The sequence below is a fragment of the Felis catus genome, chromosome C1, assembly GCF_018350175.1.
Source record: "Felis catus isolate Fca126 chromosome C1, F.catus_Fca126_mat1.0, whole genome shotgun sequence".
Lineage (NCBI taxonomy): Eukaryota > Metazoa > Chordata > Mammalia > Carnivora > Felidae > Felis > Felis catus.
In genome coordinates, this window is record NC_058375.1 from 156,942,499 (window position 1) to 156,961,145 (window position 18,647).

At 41.9% G+C, this 18,647-nt stretch overlaps 1 protein-coding gene across 5 annotated transcripts in view; it reads right to left on the reverse strand.

The window, feature by feature from the left end:
* STK39 (serine/threonine kinase 39) overlaps window positions 1-18,647 on the reverse strand; it is a 324,725-nt gene that overhangs the window by 70,772 nt on the left and 235,306 nt on the right. The window lies entirely within an intron of this gene.

Here is an 18,647-nt window from a genome sequence, read left to right on the forward strand (position 1 = left end):
AAGTGAAACAGGAAAAACAGTCTCAGTGGTAAGGTTTATGACAATGACAATACTATGCATTAAATCACGTAACAAAATGCCCCAAAAAGGATGTGTATTTTGTTATTAAAATTTTTGCTACATACAGGGGTCTCCCTGAATGTTGTTTAATTATCCACTGAATATAGAAGCTTTTTTTAAAGTTTGTTTATTTTGAGGGGGGGGGGGAGAGACAGAAAGAGAGAGTGAGAGAGAAAGAGAGAAGGAGAGAAAGAGAGAAGGAGAAAGAGAGAGAGAGAGAGAGAGAGAGAGAGAGAGAGAGAGAGAGAATGAGAATCCCAAGCAGACTGCACTCTCAGTGCGGGGCTTGAACCCACAAACCAGGAGATCATGATCTGAGAGGAAATCAACAGTCGGATCCTCAACCAACTGAGCCATCCAGGAGCCCCAAATAGATAAAATTTTTAAAAATAAATATAAAATGCTTACATAAAATTGTAATACATATATACACGTATATTCAATCCAAAAACTGATACTAGGTTAATATGGAACAAGCAAATACCTAAGATGTGAGTTTTCCATTTATATTAATTTCAAGAAAGGATATGGGGCAGTAAGTTATAATTAGAATGGCTTTAAATTCTCATAAGAACACTAAAATGTTATGATAACTCTCAACAGATGCTACAATTAAAGTTAATAAAAACACCATAAGAAACTGCAGTAGGAAACATGAAATAGTAATTTCTGCAAACCCTCAACTACTTGCTCAGCTGCCAAGGGTCCAAGCCAGAGACCAGAGATGGCCTGAATACCCATCCAAACCTCCTCCTTCTGGTGCCAGAAGAGTCTGATCAAATCCTGTTAAGTAGTCCTGTTTGGGATCCTGGAGTAGTATCTCCTGGTCTCTACAAACAGTGCCCACATTATGATGCCACCAGCCTGTGGGCCCTTTTTGGTCTATAGCCTGACCTTGTTTCTTTAGGCCCCATGACATTCTACCACAGTAAATACAGGAGGCCCAGAAAAATGACAAAGGCATGTTACCGGCTTAGAGAAAGCCCTTCTCCCAGGGCCTAGAGATGTGGGTTCCAGTCTGTACTTTTCCACAAGCAGAGAAGTGAAGAGTCAAGAATTCAAGAGATGCCCAAGCCCAGGCCACAGACATAAGAGCCCTGAACCACTATGAATCTCTTCCCAGGTGTCCCCCCACCTTGACTCTGTGACTACTCTCAGAGATAGAATAGGACTAGGGGATGACAGCAATTCCTAAAGCCGGGCTTCTTTTAGGAACTTCTGAGAATCTAAAAACTAAAAATCGTGAACTCTCTCTAAAAAGGGGGCATATGACCAACACATGAAATTGCAGACAACTGAAGATGGTTCAGAGATCAGCTTAGACCCCAGACTGAGTGACCCTCTCCTGGACGTGGAGTGGGCCAGGAACAATCAGTGCCTTCGAAGGAAGGGCTGTTTGCCTGTGGCACTGTTTACCTACCAGTGTCGCCACACATTTACATAATGCTTTCATATGTATCAGCAGTTCTTCAACTGTTTTTTTTTTTTTTTTTTTTTTTTGTAAACTTCCATAATGTCTGGCTTAAGATAGATGGATTTTTATTTTTGCTTCTGTATTCAGTCTGTTGCAATATCACATATCACATTGCCAGCCACTGGAAAATTCCATTCTACATGTTGCAATAATGAAAGTGAAAAAAGCACATAATTTCTTAGTGTTATTATAAAAATAGTTTTGACTTCATGGGCTTCCTAAAGGGGACTCAGAGATCCCTAGGGCCATAGGAGCACACTTTGAGAAACATGGATAGCAAATGTCATGAATCAAATCTCATCTTCTTCCAGCAATCAACCTTTGAAATATGCAAAGTAGGTATTACTTGTTTTCCATTTTTTAGATGAGCACATTCAATGGCCTTTCCAAGTTTACAAATTTAGTGGCAGAGTGAGGACCAACAATTTTACATTGGAAATATCTAATACAAGTATAGAAAAGTGGATTTCTTTTCACTTTTGAGAGAAAACAATATTCCCCAAGATTTTGCGTATTACCATAAAAAGATCAGCAAGCATTCTTTTTAACAGCCTTGGTTTTATGTGCTGTATGTTAAAAAGGCTGAATTAGTACTAAAACAGTCCAATAAGGGAAAAAAATGATCACTAGGAAAGCAAGTATTTATAGTGTATTTAATAATGAAATGACAGAAGGAGAAAAAAATGAAAAGGAATTTGATTTGATGGGAATATATGTCATTGTTCCTTTCCTTTCCTTTGGCCAGTCTTATCTAAATTAGTTTGTCCTACTAAGGCCATGAGAAAAGAAGTATAAGAACTGTACCCAGAATATCTTCATGCACATCCTGATTCTTTAAATATTAATACCACAGAAGTAATATCCAACACCCATAATCTCTATCTACATCAACTATGGCTCAAGTTATGGAGGTGGCCTAGTCAAGTCATTCTTTTATGACTCTGAACCTAAAATACTTGCCTTTGAAAAGATCACAGTGATTGATTGTGAGTAGTAGACTTGTCTCATCAGGATGAAATATGGTTGGAAAAATGCCTAATTGGATCTAACTACTGAAGGTCATCCTTTTATAAAGAATTAATCTTTTCAGACTCCTACTTAACACCTTTAATTGAAAGTACATTTACTTTAATTGATATGGCACAAGATACTCTTGATTTCAGAGAAGCTGAAAATAGGTATGATTTAAGGCCGGAAACTAAGTCTGTGCAACTTTACAGAGGAAATGTTTAAAACTTGAAAATTAACAGCTTCAAGACCCAGGCTACCTTTGATAACTCTTATTAAAAACCCTTTTAATACTAAAAATGACCAAAAGAATCCCACGACCCAACCCAATGAAAAACATACTCCTAAATTCAGTAATAAACACAAACCCTTATTTCTCATTATAGGTATACATTATATCATAAAGGCAAAGGTCTACAGAACTCAGGCAGAATATATATATATTTTTTAAATAGGTAATGCCATCATGTGGTTTAAAACCCAAAAGGTACAACAGGGTATTGTATAAAAACTGGGCCTCCTCTTGCCACTCAACTACCTGGTCCCCTGAAAGGTTGAAGTTTTTTGTGCATCCTTCCTGAAAGGTTTCATGCATATATTAGCAAACAAACATACATAGTTCCTTCTAACCTGTTTAATACAAGCGTAGCATACTATATCCATTGTTCTACGCCTTGTCTTTGAACTTAATAGTATACCTTGGAATTTCTCCATATCGATTCATAGAAAGCTTTCTCCTCCTTTTTTTTTTTTTTTTTAATAGCTACACAGTATTCCGCTGTCTGCCATGTCCTTTTTTTGACCAGTTCCCATTCTGTGAACAGACTGTTTCCAGTCTTTCTCTATTGTAAACAAAGCTTAATTGTGTATAATGCTCCTTGTCCTTATGTCATTTTGCAAATACACGAGTATGAAAATAAATTTCTAGAAGCAAATTGCTTGGTCGAAGGACAAAGGTATTTGCAATTTGATAGATATTGTCAAATTCCCCTTCATTTAAGTTGTACCAATTTATACTCTCTCAAGCAATTTGTAAACACCCTTGCAGGAACTTTAAATGAGTAAAGCAAGAAGTATATATATATACATATACACATGCATACGTATACATACACATATATATGTGTATATGTGCATGTGTATGTGTATATGTATATATATATATAAATAAAAGCAAGGAGACAGGAGGACTCTGCCGACTGGAAAGCTTCTTTCCCATTTAAAGAGGGCAACCACTACTCAGCACCAGCTGGTTAAGCTAGGCAGGAATTTGGGCTCAATTTTGTTAAAAACTAAAGAAAATGTAAAAAATTAAAAAAACCCACCACAACAAAAAATGTATATACAGACACAGACACACACAAGATACATATGTGCTGTGTCCATTCTCAGGGGAAAATCAGAGATTCAGACTGTCATGTGTAAAGTCTTCCTTCTTGCTTCCTTAGTTCAACTCATCTGCAAGGAACATAGTGAACACTCAAATGAAGCAGCTGGCTATGGGGGTGGTGATGACAATCATGTGAGTGAACATGTAACTGTCCCTGGTGATAGAGGTGCAGAAGGCCTGTGTAGTTGAAGTATGCATTTTATAGGACGTAACATTTTTCTGCACTTCTTAATGTACCATGTCAGGACTGTCTGATAGAGTTATTGCTCCTGGAGGGCTCTGAAGCCAAAATGCCAGCTCAGGACTATGTGTATCCCTTAGCTTCACATTAATGTCTTTTAGCCCATGCCAAAAAGTGTATGGGGGCACACACCCTCTACGAACCAGATGGGATCAAAATGCTTAGACCACTGGTTGTCAAAGGGCATCATCAGCTGTAAGTGCCATTGGCACTGCATCCTTTCCACTCTGGAGTGAGGCTGAATGTCGACTATTTCTCCAAGCTCTGGGGTTGAAGGATGCAGCTGGGGTAACACTGGCAGGTACAGTGTTTCCTAGGGGCACAGGGGCAGCCCCTCCCTTCTAAGCAGCAGACAGCTCCCCCTTTCCTTACCTGAACCTGAGATTTCAGGTCAGGGTGAAGCTGCCAGCATCCGAGGAAGTCCAAAGGGACTCGCACTCCCAGACTCCCGGAACATGTCTCCCCTTTCGGGAGCAGGATGCAGACTTTCAAACACGGTGGGCCAGGGATCAGGACATCATTTTTAGTTCAAGCTTCTTTCCTGCTCTTGATACTGAAGTCTTTTCCCACAAGCTTAGGGGAGAAATGGACTATGGCTCCCACTAAGCTTCCTGGGCCTCTCCCTCCACAGCAGCAGAGAGCCTGGTACAGACTGAGGACATACGGAGCTGTGAGGACAAAGGTCTACATTCAAATCCACTCACTGCTTATTTGGCATCTGTAGTCTGTTTCCTTAAATGTGACATGGGGAGAATAATAATTAATGGCATTTACTATCTGCCAGTAAATGCTTGGTGCTTTGCATATGTTATCTCATGCCGTGCTCAAAACAACCCTTGATGTGGGGATGGCTCTTGTCCACTGTTATCTTACAGACAAGGAAACTGAGGCCTAGAAAGGGTAAAAGGACATATCCAAAATCATATGTCTGATTAGCAGATGTGAACTAAGCCTAGAACGGGATGAATGTTACCCATGGTCTTCTCCAGTGCATAACCCTTACTGGAGGCACTGTGGGTCCTGCCCTGAGTCTATAGAGGCTCCTGACTGGTCTCTCCACATTCAAGGTCAGGATCTACACAGGAGACAGGCAGCTTGTTACCTGGAAATGTGATCATGCCACACCCTTGCTGAAAGACTCCATTTCTTCCCCTTATTCTTAAAACAAAATTTAAAATCCTTAGCATGACCCTCCCCCCCCCCCTGCAAGACTTGCTTCTACCTGTCTCTCCACCTTCAGCTCTCCCACACTTTCCCCTGCTCACCTTGTTGCTATCTCCTGGCCTGCCCTCTTTCCCCACATGCAGCTTTGCAAAGGCACAGTGTGAGTGCAGCAGGGACCTCGGGAGGCAGTGGGAGGAAAGGGATAACAGTCAGGGGCAATTCTTGTGAGGACTTTAGCTGTAAGGGGGTGGTGAGAAATACCTATAATGTGTGGTGGGGTAAAGAGAGGGCTTTTCTAAGATGGGAGAAAAGAGACATTTGTGTGTTGCCAGGACAAGTAAAGAGGGAAACAGATGGGGAGGGAATGGAGAAGTGTTCCTGGGGCTGTAGCATGTCGGGGGGCCAGCTCCCCTCACTGCTAGGAAATCTCCACTCTCTCTCTCTGTCCACATGACTGACTCCAACTGTGCTCTGAGGCCTGGTCGTGTCTTTTGGGGTAGACCGGGAAAGAAGAGTAAAGGCAGCCAGATGAGGCGCCCTGTCCAGTGTGCTCTCCTAGCCTCCAGATCTGTGCTCAGTACCTTCATATTCTGCACCAATGGAAAGTGATTACTTTAAATTTTTTAATATTTATTTATTTTGAGAGAGAGAGACAGAAACAGAGAGAGACAGAGCACGAGCAGGGGAGGGACAGAGAGAGAGAGGGTGACACAGAATCTGAAGCAGGCTCCAGGCTCCAAGCTGTTAGCACAGAGCCCATGTGGGGCTCGAACCCACGAACCGTGACTTCATGGCCTGAGCCGAAGTTGGATGCTTAACCAACTGAGCCACCCAGGCACCCCAAGAATGTCATTACTTTAATGTCCATCTCGTCCATTAGACACTAAGCTCCCAAAGAGCAAAGACCTTTAGCTTTTGCTTGTTCACTGCTTGTTCACTGCTCTTCCCCTCAGCACCCAGCCCAGTGCCTTGGGAGTGAACAGATAATACTTGTCACATGAATGAAGGAAGGAAGGAATACATGAATGAGTGGAAATTTTAGAAGCCTGGCTTTTGTCAAGTGCCTCTCCTTGGCCACCACCACCGTGATTCCCAGGCTGCCTTTTCTCTGCCTGCCCAAGCCCTGCTGTCTCCCTGTCCCTTCGGTGTTAAATGTTCTGCCCTGACAATCTTCCCCTCTCCTTCTCTTTCTTGATGAGTAGTTCCAAATGCATAAGCCAAACCCAGGTACTGCCCCAGAGCTTTAAACCCATTATCCAAGTGCCTACACAGCATCTCTCCACGCGATGTCCAGACACAGAACAATCCAGCATATCCACAATGGAATACATCACTTTTCCTCTCAAATTCACTTCTCTCTCTGTGCCCAATGGCAGCAAATGGTGGGGACAGCCAACTACCACAACCTGTGGGTCAGACCTCCTTAAGATCAAATCACCCATTTCTCTAAAACTCCACTACTGCTGACCGAAGGCGGGACACCATTTCTGCTACAGAAAAGAATGAACAATCTAACGAACAAAGGGTATTTTATCCACACTCACACATACCACACACATACACATGGAGAATGTTGTCGCTAGAGCTACAGATGTATAGCAAAAGGAAAAGGCCATAAAAGGTTGAGGGAGCTGTTACTCAGGGTGTAATCCTTGGCAGATGAATGTGTTGTAGGAAGGAAGAAAATTGTTGTACTTAATGAGATGTGGAAAACGATCCCAAAGCAATGAGAAGTTGAAGGACAGCGACAAGTAAGCCCAGAAACAAAAATCAGAAAGAGAAAAAAGAAGCCTCCTGTGTCCAGGCCCGTGGTTGCTCTGACACAGTGTTCACATGCATCTCTGGGCTTTCCCAGAGCGGAGTCTTTAGGTCCCTAAGGACTAGGGACCCTGAGCCCTGCAGCTCAGTCGCTCGCCAGCGATGACCTTCAGTCAGTCACCTCACCTCTCCAACCTCCACTCCAGGTTCTTCTGCAGGAAAACGGGAAACAATGCTTCCCTCCTGGATTAGAGGAGCTGTGTACAGACACGGTGTGGGCCCCCTCACAGTGCTGGCAGGCGTTCTGATGCCTGATATTCTGAACCCAAGAGAAGCAGAAAGTCATGGTTCCAGTCCTTCAAGGGTTCACAATCCCCACAGAGAAGGACAGCTGATGGGAGGAAAACTAGCGGGGAAACCCCAACATAGATAAGTGCTTAAAAAGTAGTAGTAGGAAAAGAAATATTAGCCTAATTCAAAGAAAGGAGCATTGTCTCGCTCTTGGTTCTCACTCTATCCATCCTTCACACTCCTGTCAAATTAATCTTCTCTGAGGTACAGGACCAATCACAGAATCATATAATTTTACAACTGACAAGGGCCCTGGAGGTCACCTTAATCCATTTCCCTCATTCCTCGGGTGAAGAACTGAAGCCAAAGAGATTAAGTAGCTTAAGATTACACAGCTGGCTAATTCACTCAACACTCCACAAATACTTATTGATCATCTACTAGGTGTCAGGCCTGTCCTAGGAGCCATCAATGGCAGAAACGACACCCATACCTGAGACTGAGGCTTCTAGATGACTGCTTTTCATTCTTGACTGGTGGCTCTCACACTGCAGGGTGAGCCGAGGTGCACACTCTGAAGGAAGAATCCTTTCCCCCAGTGATGCCCCTACCCCAGTAGTTGAGAAGTGCTGCACGCAGTGAGAGATGTTACAGATGGGAATGTGTTTTATACATGACTGATGTGATGATGGCACAAATAAAGGTCAGGAGCCACTGCTGTACCCATCAGCACTGTGTTTCAAAGCCCCGCCTGAAACAGAAGCTCTCCTTAAAGTGCAGATCTCCATATACCCTGGATGATGCTGCAGGAGTGTAAGTCACATACCTACCCCTCACAGCCAAACCTTGGCCTTGCATTTAACTTGCCTCAAAAGCGTCTTGTGGATCAGTGAGTCCCTTAAAATATGAAAGTGACAATTCCTTTCAGCATTGTACCTTCAGACACCCAGAAATATGCCTATGGCCTAGCAAAGTAGAAGTCTGACAGCATCCAGAATTCTAGTCTAGACCGAGCCATGTGGCATCACCCAGCTTATGACCAATGTCAAATTGATAGATCAGGAAGTCACACTGTTCCCTTTAACAAGAAAACATGAACAGTGACTGTGCGCGCGCACACACACACAGTTTTGTATCTTGATATATCTTAAAGAATCTGACTTTCACACTGGTTGTCTGCAGGTCTGTCTACAGCTAGAACCTCAGGCTAAGGACTCTGATGCATCTCACTGGTTTCTGAGCAGCCTGAAGGACCCTTCAGATTTGCAGCCTGGAGGGAGCAAGCAGTCTGGCAGCAGAGGATTTCATACAGCTGATCTCTAAATTAGACCTGTGTGTACAGAGCCTTGCAAGGAAATTTCTAATACTCTGTGCAATGCTGATACCTATGAATAAATCACTTGCAAAAATATTATCATAAGTAACTGCCTTTACTGTCTACAGAAACAGTTTTCATCTGGAAATAATCCTAACTAAGTACCCTTAACAGAAACCTCTTGAACATCTCCTTGCTGGCCAGGTAGAGGAGATGGCTGTTTCCTCTCACCAACATCGCCCACTCTCCAACCTAAACTAATGTGTTTCTTTTTTTCCTCTAGTACATACTTTGGAAAATCATGAAAAACACTTTAACATACAGGAAAGTTCAAAGAGGAATGAAACAAAGTCACATGCACCTACCATCCAGAACTTCTAAAATGGTAACAGTTTGTCATATTAACCTCAGAGCTTAATACATAAAATTTTAATAACATTTTGCCTACACAGTACAAAATCGACTGTAATGTCCCAACTGTGGTAAATCATGAGCAAATGGATTATTGCATAAGGGCCCTATTTCCTGTCAAGTTCATGAAACTGTATTTTCATGGCTAGCAGTCCTTTTCAGCATTTAGAATGTTCAGTGAATATATTTACTGAATTGATTTTTACCAATAGGGCAAGAAGGAAATGGAGTGACCACATGAAAACTAGACTCAGGTGTATGGCTGGTAGAGGTAGAAACATTAGTCTACTCAAAGTTCCCATTTTTATAGTAGCCAAGAAAAACCGTTAGGCACGCTTACTAGTTAGAGGTTTTTGTGGATGTGTCTTGATTGAAATCCACTGATACAAGTCTAGAAGCAGTCCTCACTGGGGTCGTTTAGGTCTGAAAGTTTGATGGCAGGGTTTACTGCAGAAAACGCAGACTCCACGTTTCTGTGATGGATACCTCTCTTCAACGCATTCAGGCTCTCAAGTCAACACGACATGTAAGTTATACTAAAAATGCAAGGGCACCTCTAAGATTGGAATTCAACAACTGTCCATTTGGGCTCTTGATGCCACGGCAGGTGTATTTATGCAGATCAATACAACATATGGGGCAGTGGGTGGTGCTGCACGTGTCTGCAGCATTCCAGGATGAGTCAAGTTTCAAGATAATGCAAGTTTACTTAAAAAAAATTTTTTTTAACGTTTATTTATTTTTGAGACAGAGAGAGACAGAGCATGAGCAGGGGGGAGGGTCAGAGAGAGAGGGAGACACAGAATCGGAAGCAGGCTCCAGGCTCCGAGCTGTCAGCACAGAGCCCGACGCGGGGCTTGAACCCACGGACCGTGAGATCATGACCTGAGTCGAAGTCGGACACTTAACCGACTGAGCCACCCAGGCGCCCCAATGCAAGTTTACTTTAAAAGGGACAAATGGGGGCGCCTGGGTGGCTCAGTCGGCTGAGCGTCCGACTTCGGCTCAGGTCATGATCTCGCAGTTCGTGAGTTCGAGCCCCGCGTCAGGGTCTGTGCTGACAGCTCAGGGCCTGGAGCCTGCTTCGGATTCTGTGTCTCCCTCTCTCTCTGCCCCGCCCCTGCTCATGCTCTGTCTCTGTCTTTCAAAAATAAATGAACATTAAAAAAAAAAAATTAAAAAAATAAATAAATAAAAGGCACAAATGGCTACAATATCTAATCATCATGGGAAACTATCCTCTTCCTTGGCATTTGTTTTAATTCTTGCAAAAAAAAAAGGATGGTAAGTAGTTCAAAGTTAAACCAAATACACAAATATTTGGTTATCAAAAATAACAGAAATTAAAGGGAACAGAGAAAGAGATACGATACACGAGTTACTCCCACTGAACACTGAATTTAGCTTTGTTTCCCCATAGCTCAGGCAAAAAAAAAAAAAAAAAAAAAAAAAAGTAAAGTATTGCATGATAGAGTTCTTTATCAAAAAAGAAACATGCAAGGCAGATGTTTTTCCCTTCGCATTAATATCAAGGAGAAATTTTGTACGGAAGCCCCTTTATAAGGGACACTTGAGTAATGCCTTCAACTCTGCTGCAAAGGACAGAAACTTTTCTTCATATAAATGTCTTCCAACTATGTGGTGTGAAAGATGAACATTTTTTTCTCCCATGTGCTGAAGGCACCACATTAAATCTTGCCTAAGTGATGGCATTTCTGCTGGGAGCTGAAATAATATAGCTGAGGTACATTGTTTCCTGATGATTTACCTCAATAGAGGGAGCCCAAAGAACCTGGAGAAATGAATGGCCCATACAGACTGCTTCTTGATGCCCTAAAAGTGTCTTTGTCAAGTGCTGCAATGGGTGATTTCTGTGACTGAACTCTGACTAGCATCTGAAGGCATCTGATAGTCTACATGTTGATTAAACAAAGATCTTTGACTCTAACACATACGTGCAGAGGTAACATTCTGCTGTGACCCTACAGGAGACTGACTTAGGTTATGTCCTCCCCTCGAGGGGTGGTAACTGCAAAGAGGGGCAGGCTGCAAGGTGTTTGCATTTCAAAAGGAACCTCCGTGGTGGGCCAAAAACTTGAACATGCACTCTGCTGAACACCAAACTCTGTTGCTTCAGAACACAGAAAGGATAATTGTTTGCTTCCAAGTTTTAAAGACTGCCTGCTTCTAATCAAGAGAGTTAGTCAGGAGAGAACTTTAGTATAGCTGCAATAATATAAAGTGAGCAGATAACCATAAAATTCTTTAAACTTTAGCCAGGTGATCACAAAAGTAGCAATAACTATGCTTTAACTTTCCTATTAATTTGTATCTATAATCATATTCAGGGAAAGCTACGTTAAAAATTAGCAAATTTAAAGGGAACACGATCATTTTCAACTAGATTTAAAATACCCATCTGATAGGGGCATGTGGGTGGCTCAGTCAGTTGAGCATCTGACTTCGGTTCAGGTCATGATCTCACAGTTAGTGAGCTCAAGCCCCAAACCGGGCTCACGGCTCTCAGCCTGTCAGCACAGGGCCCTCTTTGGATCCTCTGTCCCCTTCTCTGTCCGCCCCTCCCCCACCTGGCGTGCCTGCTGTCTTTCTCAAAACAAAACAAAACCATCCGATAGAGAAGAAAACTGTGAAGGACTAATGAATTATAAGCGTTAACATCAGTGTAAGCAGACTCCTCCCTGGCTTTTCCGCAGGTAGTGCCTTAAGACGATTAAATTTAATGATAAATGAGACAGAGCAAATATTTTCTCTTTTGGTCCATTTCAGAGAAATGGCCTATAAGTAAATGTATTTACAGTCTAGTGTGGGTGACCCTTTGGCAAAGACATCATAAATCTTCAAACTGGACTTGCCTGAAATTACTTCAGCAAATGGCTATTTATAAAACATACACCTGCACAGAAAATAAACCTTGTTACTAGGCATTTGATAGGTTGTTGATGGGCATCAGAACAAAATACACATATATTAGAGAACATCAGACAGATCTTATCAAGGCACTGGATTAGGACAGGACTTTTCCTCAGAATAATGTAAAAACAAAAATGAAATAATTAAAAAACTCAAGCCCCCCCCCTTCCCAACCCCAATAAACCACCCACTTGCTTTTGAGGCTTGCAGTTGTAGGATTCTCTATGTACTTATACTAACACGGTTGAAAAAGCACTAAGAGTAGGGCAGGCACCTGAGGGTGAGTGTGAGAGGCTTCCTTTGTGTTAACATACCCTAAAAAGGCAAGGGGATGTGAAAGCGTTCATTATTTGCATATGATTTAAAGTGAGGGCTAATTACCTTAAAATGTTTCTAAGTATTTCTACGAAACTACTTTTTCAATCTGAAGATGGCCACAAGTAAGGGGGGAAAAAATCTCAAGTTCAGTCCTATCTGTTTCCCATGGACTCCCTTTCGAAAACCCCACGGCTGATCTGAATGCACAACTCTTCCTGTGACTGTATGGTGGTCCTTAAAATGCAGCTGTCACGGGACACTTCCTTCTCATCTGATCCCAGCAGATTTTTTTTTGATGTTTTTATTTATTTTTGAGACAGAGAGAGACACAGTATGAGCGGGGGAGGGGCAGAGAGAGAGGAAGACACAGAATCCGAAGCAGGTTCCAGGCTCCAAGCTGTCAGCACAGAGCCTGACGCGGGACCCGAACTCAAGGACTGTGAGATCATGACCCGAGCCAAAGCCAGACGCTTCACCCACTGAGCCATCCAGGCACCCCTGATCCCAGCAGATTTTAAAAATCAACACTTTTACCTTCAGCAACCACTAAATTCATTCTCTGCCTCTGGAACACTATCGTATGGTACTCATTGTCACAATGTTTCAGGAAGAAACCATCTCTTCAACAGTCCCAATAAAGTAAACAGAAATGGCATTCATCACTTCGCCTGGAAATCAACCATCCCAACTGGAAAATTCCAAGTACCTACAGTTCACTGAAATTGCAAAGTCCCTTGACCTAACCATGGTGCTTATTCTGCGATAGTGCGTCACTGCCTCCACTAGGAAGGGCTTGATTGAGAACAAGATTCAAAAGCAGACTTGCAAAACACAGAATCTCATTCTAATTGCTCCAAACAACTGTTTGCCTGTGTTCAAACACAGGCCGCATGACTGTCAAATCCTGAACCTGATTTTCATATGTCAGCCATGGAAGCCTTATTTTAGAGCTACACGCACATTTTTGAGGCTATTGAAAAACATGCTGAGAATGTTAAAAAGCAACTTCCACATATGTAACTGCACCAGACAAGTGCAGGCCTTGCCAGGACTGTGGGGATCATGCATTTTTCTTATCTAAGATTCCCTAATAAAAAAGACCCCAACAATTTTCTTCATGATGGTTTTTTCAGTGACTGATCCTTATACCCCAGCCTGTTAATCTCTGACAAGTTTTTAAGACCGACTTAGCTTTCTAGAACTCTTGACTTCAGTGAAAATTTAATAAAGGAGGTCAGGCTGGATAAACAAGAATTCTCACTCTGCAGAAATATTTATAAGCGCATCCTGAAAACTACTTATTATTTGCTTCTTTACTGTAAATTGATGTTTTTTTTCATAAGGAAGTACAAAAAACAGTGCCACTGACAGGGAAGGGGTTCAGAAAGAAAAGTCAAGGGGGCCCTTTGTGAAGTGATTAACCTAAGAGGAGAGCCTTTTTCCATAGTTTGAGGCAAGATAAAATAAACATTGATTATCTGTCAAGTTTAATTTAAGAGAATTAGTGGATTTAAAAAAAAAAGTAAGCAAGCCAGTGAATATCTATAACAAAGATAAAGAGACGGTAAAGGTCAACAATTATGAGCATTTTAATATACAGAATTTAAAAGATGGGCCCGAGGAGCCATCATGCTATGTTGTGTCTCTCCCCAGAGTGCCTGGCACACAGTCTGGCATATAAGTAAGCTCTCAACAAGTATTCAAGAAATCTAATTGCATCAAGTAGTACACTATTCCTCCTTACCTGTTGCATGGAATTATGTCAAATGTAATCACACTAGCAAAACTCCTTTATATGAAGGTAGCCAATCCTATATAAATACCCCCCCCCCAAAAAAAAAGAGCTTCTGGGCTGAAGGCATTTCAGTTGCAATGCAGGTCAGACCCACAACCATGACCCACCAGAACAGATGCCACATTAGGAATGGATCTGGGAGAAATAAATGAGGTCTGTTATACTGAAGAGATTTCTGGCCAAGAGCTATTCCTCACAAGCAGTGAGCTAACCGTCAACATCCAGGGTGGTGCAATCAACCTGGACAAGGCTCACGTTAAATATAAGCTATGGACGAGTCTGCCTGACGCCAAGGCTCTTTTCATCTATGATTAGGAAATGCTGCCACCTGTGCCCTGAGCCCCAGACTGTTCTAACATCTACAACACACTTATTTTTAAGTAGAGAAGGCAAGGGAGCACATCTCCTTACACCAGGCTTCCCATCCACTTCTTCTCCTCTTCTACCCTCTCCTCAAAATCTTTGAGTTGGTTTTACGGGGAGTCAGAGGAGAACAACAAATGCTTTCTCGCTAGGTTCACTCAGCCTGTCATAGCTGGGTTTCCGAAGACAACATTCTTGAGTTTAAATACCGTTCGTAACATGGACCAGCTATGAGACCTTCTGGCAATCTACTTGACTCTCCAAGTCTTGGTATCTCCAGCTGTAAAGTTGTAACAGGAACTGCTTCATAGGTAGCTCAGAGAGAAGGCAGGCATGGACGTGCCTGGCACACGGCAAGCATTCAGTCCGTATCAAGTAACAACAACAACAGTAATAATAGCTACTGAGTTCTCTGTATCACACATCAGCCCCTGCGCAGAGATGGGTTCTTTCTCGTCCCTTCACCTAACCTGAGCAGGAGTTGGCATCCATTCCTCCAACCCTGTAACAGCTTCTAACCATAAACCCTAATATATATAAAGAGACTTCAAGGGGGTACAAGTCTCGATCTCCTTAAGAATCCCAGTAATACCTGAATAAATGGGGCCTGACCAATTGGAGTTGGAGAACAGCACTCTCCAACTCAGAGTCTGAAAGAAACAAGCAGAGTAGAAATGGGGCTGCTTTAGAATCCTTGATAATCCCTAGAGAGTGAAATAAACCCACGAGGATCTGACAATTCTCCTGATAATCCATCCCACGCTTCTTTTCCTTACGAGTAATTTAAATGCTCTGCTTTGTCTGGTCAAATCAAAGATCCTAGTTTATGTGGAGGTAGAAAGGCACAACAGAAGCCTGAAACATGCCTAAGGTGTGCATCTCATCTGCCAGATCAGGAGAATTCCCTGAGAGAAGAGCTACAAGAAAAGCACCCATTTAGTCAGTGGTTTGGCCATCAATTCTGGCAATTTTCTTCTTTTGCGGTCGAAGACAGCACACACAGGTCATTTAAATTACAGACTTGCCGCCATCCGGGGCCTCTTTGGGTTTAGGGGGAAGCCTGAAGGAACAGTGCTCCAAGCCCAGAGTGCTATTTAATTGTGACTCTCATCATCACTATTATTACAGATGTGTCATTCAGAAATGCTCTCGGCTATCAGTGACAGCATGGAAGGTCATGAAGATGACATTTCCATGTTTTGTATTCTGAACATCAAAAACCAGTTTGGCTTGCCCAATGAGCGGTGGGTGCCATGCTAATTATATAACTTTTTAGAGCAAAAAAAGGATCTCCCACTGAGCCAACTGGGAGGAAAAGACACAATACTCATTTTTATCTGAGCCTCAGCATACTGACCTCCTTCAGCCTGTTGATGTGGCCATTAATAAAACATTTTAAAGTGATCTGAAAATGCTTTTTTATGAACCAGAGCCTGAATCTGGCTGCCCAACAGCTGTGTGTGTATTTGAAAGACTTGGAGCTGGTATCAAAGTTGACTGCTGATGATTCAAGCTTGTGCTGGGAACCTCCTGTATCCAGAATGTTGTTCAGGCTTTTGATTCATTACAAATGTAAAACAGATTTCCACTCTTGGAGGAGTTTTAAAGGCCACAAATAAGGATGCCTGTGATGATGGTCTTGCTTTTGCCTGGGACACATGAAGACTTTATTTCACTTTGGTATCTGACATGTGATTACCAACATGTGTTCTTATAACTTTGGAATAAAAACTTAAAAATACTACTCTTGCAATTCTAAAACATCCTTATGGGTAGTTCTTGAAAGCAAATCAGAGAAAAGTTTGATCCTTTCTTACTTTGTCTTCCCTTTCTTCTGTCAAAAATAACAAGTAAAAATATGCATCAATATAATTTTAAACCAAGTATCTAACAGGCCATTTAATTGAGCACACATGATCAAATCTATCTGGGAACTAAGACTTAGGTTACGCTGATGGGTGAGTGGAAAATGAGGTGGGTAGAGAACTCACTCACTGAGCTCAGATACATGTGTAGGACACACATAGGCAACGTGTAAAGCCTGGGAGGAGAGAATACACAGAGATGAAATAACGTACAGACTGTGCTCAATGAGCTTACGACCAATCAGGATTCAGAGATGAAAAACTCTACAGGCAAGGAAACTGAGGTACGCCAAAGGTGTTCGGTATGCTGTCCTTAAAAGAATTCTCACCTCAGACATTAGAACCATGAATGCCTCTCTTTCTTTACCCTCAAAACGTCTACCCTACCACACCCTGCCAATTCTCTCCGTCCCTACCACCCCACCTTAAACACACACGCTTGAAAAGCAAGGAAACTGCTTATACTACGAAGGAAGCGGTAGCAGAGCCAAGGTCATTCCCAGACTTCACATTTCCTAAAATGAACTGGCAAATAAATGCTTAGCATAGAGAAAATTTAAGACTATCAAGAAAATTCAAGACTATCAAGCTGGGTGGGGAGGGAATGAGGAATTTCAATGTCATTTTGCAAGTTAAGAAAGATGAGGACAGGTTTACCAAGGAACAATGCAAACTCAGAATATTTTTCTGTGAGATTAGCCCAAATCCTGTGGCTCCTCTGCAAATACCCAAACCACAATACTGTGAGACTGGAAGGGAAAAGGACTTGCTGTCTTGGTCAAAAGACGATAAAGCTGGTAAAGAAGGCTCATGGAGTAGGCTCCCCATCTTCACCCACTGTGGTTATACAAACACATCACTATGTGCCTTTGGGGGAAAACAGGTGCCACATTATTGATTTCCTGCTGGCAGGCCAAATGATCTGGCTCCAGAGTTGATAGAATAGTATTGGCCCAAATAGCTCTACTAAGCTAAAACTGGGCTTACTATTCCTGAGTTGGGCAAAAATGTTTACCCATATAATTAGACAACAAGCTCAGGACCAGAGGTTTTGAGGGGAGAAGGTGATGTATTTCCGGACTTATATGGGTACCTCTGACTAGTCAAGCTCTAACAAGGTTAGTACCCACTGGATACTCATAATGCAAGGGCTTCCCCCAAATGCCCCACACCTGCTATCTACAAGCCAGGTAGGAAACCCAGCAACAAAATTCCTATTGCTTTCTGATAGAGTAAGGGTGAGGGCAAGAGCATGCAAAGTGTTTTTAGGAAAAGGTTAGGAAGGGGAAAAAACAAAGATACTGCCACAGAGGCTGTTCCTCAGCATCTCAGTATTGAAGGGATAATTTGAGAGCGTACTCAAAGGAGGAAATAATAATCACTGGACTTCAGCAGGTAATCACAAAGAACAAATAAGTTCAGAATAACCTCATTTCTATCTTTGCTATTATAACGAACTTTTCAATTTCAAAGCAAAGCCTTAGGCTTGCTTTGTTAAGACTAATGCACATTTTGGGACATGCTGTGAATTCTTTTAGAATAGCCACAGAAATATCCATTTCTTCTCATATGGGGGTAAGTCATCTTACTGGGTTTGGAAATACAATGACAATCAAAGGGTCTTTTCAAGCCCTTTCTGGCTTTGTCCATCTGGGGATTTTGAGATTTGGCTCAGTGGACTGCAAGCTACAAAATCCAATCACTATTTTATAAGCTGCCAAATAAAATGAGCAAAGATTACAAAATGATAATATGAAACATGGAACACTGGCAAGGATGTAATCCATTAGACCTTTCTTCACTGCTACTGGGGGTATGAATTAGTGCTACCTTTTGAGAGGGACATTTAGCAACATGTTTCCAGAATTTTGGAAGAGTCATTACATACCCCTGGATCTACCAATTCCATAGCTCTAAATCTGATATACAAAATAAGTTAGATAGAAATCTGAGTTTACTGTATAATACCAGTCTTCAGAAAATTTATTTTGTAGCAAAAAGCTGGAAACAAATTAAATATCCAATGATAGGCAGATAGTTAAATAAACTGCAATGGAATAACCACAGGATGTAATATTATGTAGCTATTAAAATGTTGTTTATAAAGGATTTTTAATGACATGAGAAGATGGTTATATTGTAATACTAAGTGTAAAAAGCAGAGCAGAAAACTGCATTTGTAGTATTGGGACAATAAAAAATATACGCAAAGAAAAAAAAAAGATGGAAATACACCAAAATGTTAATCGTGCTTATCCCTAAG